The sequence below is a fragment of the Lemur catta genome, chromosome 26 (assembly GCF_020740605.2).
Source record: "Lemur catta isolate mLemCat1 chromosome 26, mLemCat1.pri, whole genome shotgun sequence".
In the NCBI taxonomy this organism is placed as follows: Eukaryota; Metazoa; Chordata; class Mammalia; order Primates; family Lemuridae; genus Lemur; species Lemur catta.
This window is the reverse complement of record NC_059153.1, coordinates 186212-192785: the sequence shown is the minus strand read 5'-3', so window position 1 is coordinate 192785 and position 6574 is coordinate 186212.

The window sequence follows — 6574 nt, the reverse complement described above, 5'->3', positions numbered from 1 at the left end:
AAGCCACTGAGGAACTCACAAATACCACTGATGCCGACTGCAGCTGAAGAAATCATGCAGAGACACACTACTGCCCACACCCAGAATGCAGGCAAAAGTGCTCAATCCAACCACCACTTTATCAATACATCTATAGGAAAATGTCTTTCTCTGTGAAATCCAAAAAGTTGAAAGAAGCTACTGTTACACAAGATGGGCAGATATCAACATAAAGACACAAGAAATATAAAAAAACAAGAAAATATGCCACCTCCAAAGAAATACAATAATTCCCCAGCAACAGATTCTCAGGAAGAAAAATTATAAATGCCTGAGAAATAATTCAAAATAATATTAAAGAAATGCAGTGAGATACAAAATAGAACAGATTAAACAACACAAAGAAATCAGAAAAACCCTTCATAATCTGAATAAGAAATTTAACAGAGATAGATATTATTTAAAAATCCTAAAAATGAAAAATTCATCGACTGAAATAAAAAATACAATTGAGAACTTCAATAATTGACTAGATCAAGCAGAAGAAATAATTTCTGAACTTGCAGACAGGTTTTTGAAATAACCCAGTCAGACAAAAAAAATAAAGCATAAAAAAGAATTAAAAAATGAAAGCATACAATACTTATGGGATACCATAAAGCAAACAAATGTTCACATAATACATGTTCCAGAAGAAGAGATGAAAAAAAGCACATAAAATCTATTTAACAAAATAATAACTGAAAACTTACCAAGTCTTGCAAGATATCTAGACATCCAGATACAAGAAGCTTAAAATTTCCCAGACAGATTCAACCCAATATGGTCTTCTCCAAGGCACGTTATAGTTAAACTGTCAATATTCAAATACAAAGGAAGATTATAAAAACAGAGAAAAGCATCAAATCACATATAAGGGAAATTTAATCTGACTAAGAGCAGAATCTACAAAGAACTCAAGCAAATCAGAAAGAGAACATCAAACAACCCCATTAAAAAGTAGGCAAAAGGCATGAACAGAAACTTTTCAAAAGAAGACAGACTACTGACCAATAAGCATATGAAAAAATGCTCAACATCTCTAATCATCAGGAAAATGCAAATCAAAACCACAATGAGATATCACCTAATTCCAGTGAGAATGGCTTTTATCAAAAAGTCCCAAAACAACAAATGTTGGTGTAGATGTGGAGAGATAGGAACACTCATACACTGTTGGTGGGACTGCAAACTAGTACAGCCTCTATGGAAAGTAGTGTGGAGACACCTCAAAGAACTAAAAGTAGAACTACTATTTGATCCAGCAATCCCACTACTGGGTATTTACCCAAAGGAAAAAAAGACATTTTATAAAAAAAGACACTTGTACTCTAATGTTTATAGCAGCACAATTCACAATTGCAAAGATGTGGAAACAACCCAAGTGCCCATCAATACATGAGTGGATCAATAGAATGTTGTATATATATATATATACACCATGGAATATTACTCAGCCATAAAAATGGTGAACTAATATCTTTTGTAACAACCTGAATTAAATTGGAGACCATCATTTAAGTGAAGCATCACAAGAATAAAAAAACAAAAACCGTATGTACTCACTACTAAATTGAAACTTATAGATCAACACTCATGTGCACATGTGTAGTTAAATTCAACAGAAATCAAGCAGGTTGGGGTGGGGGGAGGAGGGGATGGATAAATTCACACCTAACGGGTACAGTGCACACTATCTGGGTGATGGACACATTTATAACATTGACTGAAACCGTACAAAAGCAATTCATGTAACGAAAACATTTGTAACTCCATAAAATTTTGAAACAATAATAAAAAAAAGAGCCGACACAGCAAACTGCAAATTATCCATTGGCAAAAAACATTTAGCATTACCTAATCCAATTAATATAACTTTCTTATAATGATGAACAATTATAAACCTTACATGTGGCACAAGTATTTTCTGCTGGTTTTTTCCTGAAGTGATTATCAAAAGTATGTTTTATGATTTCTATTCAGTGTACAGATAGTATTTTAGAATATAACCTTAATGTCCCAAATCTAGGACTTACTATTTCTCTGTATAAGCTCTTCTTCATTCTTTTCAGGATCTTTGATTTCTTCACTTCTGATATTTCATCTGCTGCAGAGTAACATCATTTCTACATTAAATAATGTCAGTAACTACGTAGGTCTGTACATTATTGTTTCTGTGACTGCATTTTCTGAGTCCACTGCTGATTTGCATGGAGTCTGCTGTCACTTCATGCTTCCTCTGTAGCTTTTTTTTTTTTTCTTGCATTCTTGACAGCTGCCTCAATAGCACTTTGCCATTGGATGGGCTGTGACGAGGAGAAGATGTGACATGTTCGGATTCTGATGACACAGCAAACTGCAAATTACCCATTGGCAAAATGAAGTCTATTGCTGGCAAATAGTCTCTGGAATTCCGTAATAGGCAATCTGGGCATTGCAGTCCTCCAACACAGCAGATGCTGTTGTGTATAACAGTTCCATTTTCTAGAAGTCGGAGTGTAATCAGCCATAGCAAGGTATTCGTGACCGCCCACCACAAACAAACACACCCTTCCTGCACTCCAAGTGACTCTGGCGATGCGTGAGCATCACAGAGTGACGATGGTTATAGGTTTAAGGTATTGTCATTATCTTTACGAATTCCACACTCATATTTCTCTCAAACTTCATTAATTGGTGATTGTGGAGTTTCTCTAGCGTTGCCAGTGAGACAAATCACTTCTGATCCAACAAAAGCATCGGTTTTAATGAAATAACATATTTTTGTGTTAACACAACAGAGCTTAAAATTTAAGGAGCCAGGGTGATTCCCTGGCTGTAATGGTCCTTGCATGAGGCAGAGTAGAATACTGTGCTCTCAGTGGATGCAAATAGCACAAATGACATTTTTCTACCAGAAGTAGCTAATTTAACAGAATTATGGAAGTTGACTACAAGTCAAAACTCTTTATTCTGTTTTAAGGTATATGAAGTGATTTACCCCATTTGTAGAATCTCTGATACCCAAAATGCCAATTATTTCAGCAATCTACATTTTGGCCACAAAGGTATAAATACTGAAAATAAACACTGAAATGTATTCTTTTAAATGGGTGAATTGCAAGGCCTGTGAATCAGATCTCAAAATCTGTCTAAAGAAAAGATAAAGTGATTTTTGCCTTGATCCTTCTCTCTCCTGTATCATTCACTCTGGGGAAAGCCAGCTGCCATGTTGGAAGACATCCATGTGGCAAGGAACTGAGGCCTCCATTGGAAAGTCATGTGAGGGCGCCATCTTGAAAGCAGCCAAGGCTTCAGATGACTGAAGTCCCAGTGAACATCCTGGCTATACTCCCTTGAAAGACCCTAATCCAGAACCACCACTAAGCCATTCTGGGTGTTCCTGACCCTCAGACTATGTGAGATGATAAATATTTGCTGCTCTAAACTACTAAGATTTGGAGTAATTTCTTACACCACAATACATATATTCTTAAGTGAAAAAGCAGGTAGTAAAACATATGCACACCATGATTCCTTTTTGTTTAAAATATATCTGTGCATATATAGGAAAAAAATCACAGATAATGCTATCTCTAGGTGGAACAACTGTTTACATTTTTTTTTCCTTTTAACTTCTCTTTACTTTCTCGCTTTTCTACAATGAATCTCTTTTGTTTCTATAATAAAAAGAAATTGAAGTTATTTTTAAAAATAAATTGCAAAGGCAATCTCTTTTGCTATTGTTTCCAGTGTAAACGAAATTTTACATGTGTGTCATGGGGTTCTTATGTATAAATTAGTTGGAAAAGAATAAGTATATCACTGAGAAGAAATGAGTTAAAAAGGATAAATCTAATCATTAGATTCAAGTTTTAAAAATATGATCTGAACTCCAAATAAAGGGAATAAGTCCAGAGAAAAGAATAAATTTCTCTTTAGCAAAATACGTAGCCCTTAGTCCAACAATTCCAAAGATAACAAAGATTCTTTAACTTTGTTATTTTAAGTTTATTATTATTATTATGCTTACTGACTTGATTTTTTGTTGTTTGAGGTAGTGAATTTTGTGAACAAATGACTCAATGAAAGTGATATGTTAGGTTAATGGCATAACAAATTACTTCAGAAACATCAGGCCAGTCTTTGTTGCCCAATCCATATTATATAAGAAGGATTTCAGTTAGCTCTCTGTTTGTCTTGGAGCAATCCGGACTGAAATTCATTCATTTATTTTTTTTTTTTGAGACAGAGTCTCACTCTGTCGCCCGGGCTAGAGTGCCGTAGCGTCAGCCTCGCTCACAGCAACCTCAAATTCCTGAGCTCAAGCGATCCTCCTGCCTCAGCCTCCCGAGTAGCTGGGACTACAAGCATGCGCCACCATGCCTGGCTAATTTTTTCTATATATTTTTAGTTCGGACTGAAATTTAAAGCATTAAGAAAAGAAAAATATGAAAGAGAAAGGAGATGGTCCCTGATGTTTGTGCATAGCAAATGTGCATAGTTAGTTACAGCATTATGGTGGGTTATAGGAGAATTGTCTATTAAAGGAAACTTTGAAATTAGATTATACAATTGAAATTTATGGTATATTACAAGATAAAAAGTTTAATTATTAAATTGATTTTAGAATTTTTATTTAGGATTTTATACTGTTTTTAGTTTTATTAGATTTGAATCATAGAAATTTCCAGCTTTGACAAAACATGAGAATCTAAAGATAAAAAATTGACTCTGAAGACAAATGATAATGTATAAAAACAATAGAAAATATTCATTTAAATTTTGTACAATTGTAGGCATCTCAAAACCAATTTAAACCACTATTCTTAAAACTGGAATAATTTGTTCTTAAATAACATATGTGAGAAGTGTTTTCATGTATGAGACTGTATCTTTCAGGCTCAATGAGAATGCAGCTGGTTAACTGCTTTAGCTAAAACAAAAACAAAATGAAAGAACAAGCCAGCAAAATTAGTGTCTTTTAAGTGTGTTTAAAAAAACCCCACAAACTAGTTGTCACTTTGGCATTCAAAATTTGGAAGTGTAATGTGTCCCCCACCTCTACCCTTCTGCCTTTAAAAAATGCCCTTTGGTAAGGAAAAATATTTCTAAATATGCAATATATTTCAGAAATAAGTTGTGAAATGAAAAAGTTATAATCATGTTTCTTCAAATTATAAAATCCCAAATTCCAGCTCAGAAAAGCTGAAGGTGTTTATGATAGAATCTGCCTGGAATTCCAGAGCTGCCCTCAGACTATAAAGCTGTGTGTTTTAATTGTGAATTAAATTGTATTTAAAATTGTGCAATATGGCATTGGGTTCTTGACTTGATTCCCGGCTTGACTGTTATTAGTGTATAGAAATGCTACTGATTTGTGTACGTTGATTTTATAACCTGACACTTTGCTGAATTTCTTTATCAATTCCAGGAGTCTCTTGTTGGAGTCTTTGGGATTTTCTAGATAAAAGATCATGTTGTCAGTGAAAGGCAATAGTTCAACCTCCTTTTTCCTGATGTGGATATGCTTTATTTCTTTTTCTTGCCTGATTGCTCTGGATGGGACTTCCAGCACTATGTTGAATAGAAGTGGTGACAGTGTTTTGTTCTAGTTCTTAGCAGGAATGTTTTCGACTTTTCCCCATTTAGCATGGTGTTGGCTGTGGGTTTGTCATATACGGCTTTTAGAACTTTGAGATATGTTCATTCTATGCCTACTTTGTTAAGGGTATTTATGATGAAAGTGTGTTGAATTTTGTCAAATGCTTTTTCTGCATCTATTGATATGATCATATGGTCTTTGTTTTTGCTTCTGTTTATGTGGTGAATCACATTTATTGATTAATGTATGTTGAATTATCCTTGCATCTCTGGGATGAAGCCCACTTGGTCATGATGGATTGGTTTTTTTTGTTTGTTTTGTTTTGTTTTCTTGATGTGCTATTGAATTCGATTTGCTAGTATTTTATTGAGGATTTTTGCATCTATATTCATTAAAAAGTGGCCAATAGACATAAACAGAAGCTTTTCAGAAGAAAAGCTTTGGCCAATAAACATACAAAAAAAATGCTCAATGTCACTAATCAACAGGGAAATGCAAACTAAAACCACAATGAGATATCAGCTTACCCCTATTAGAATGGCTTTTATTAAAAAGCCTACAAACAACTGATGTTGGTATGGATGCAAAAAAAAAAAAAAAAAAGGAACATTAATACATTGTTGGTGGGACTGCAAATTAGTACAACCTGTATGGAAAACACTATGGAGATTGCTCAAAGAACTAAAAGCAGACCTACCGTGGATCTAGCTATCCCGCTACTGGCTATACTGGGACTTCTAGCCTCCAGAATGGTGAGAAAGTAAAATTCTGACACTTAGGTCACCCAGGCTGTGGTATTTTGTTACGGCATCCCCAGCAAACTAATATAATGTGTGTGTGTGTATACACACACATATGTGTATATATTTAACATATATTAAGTTCCCTTCACTGTTCTGTTGACTAAAGATAGAAACAAAAGAGACATTACTTTTTAAATTCTGGGAATTTAAGAATCAAGGGAGAGCTATG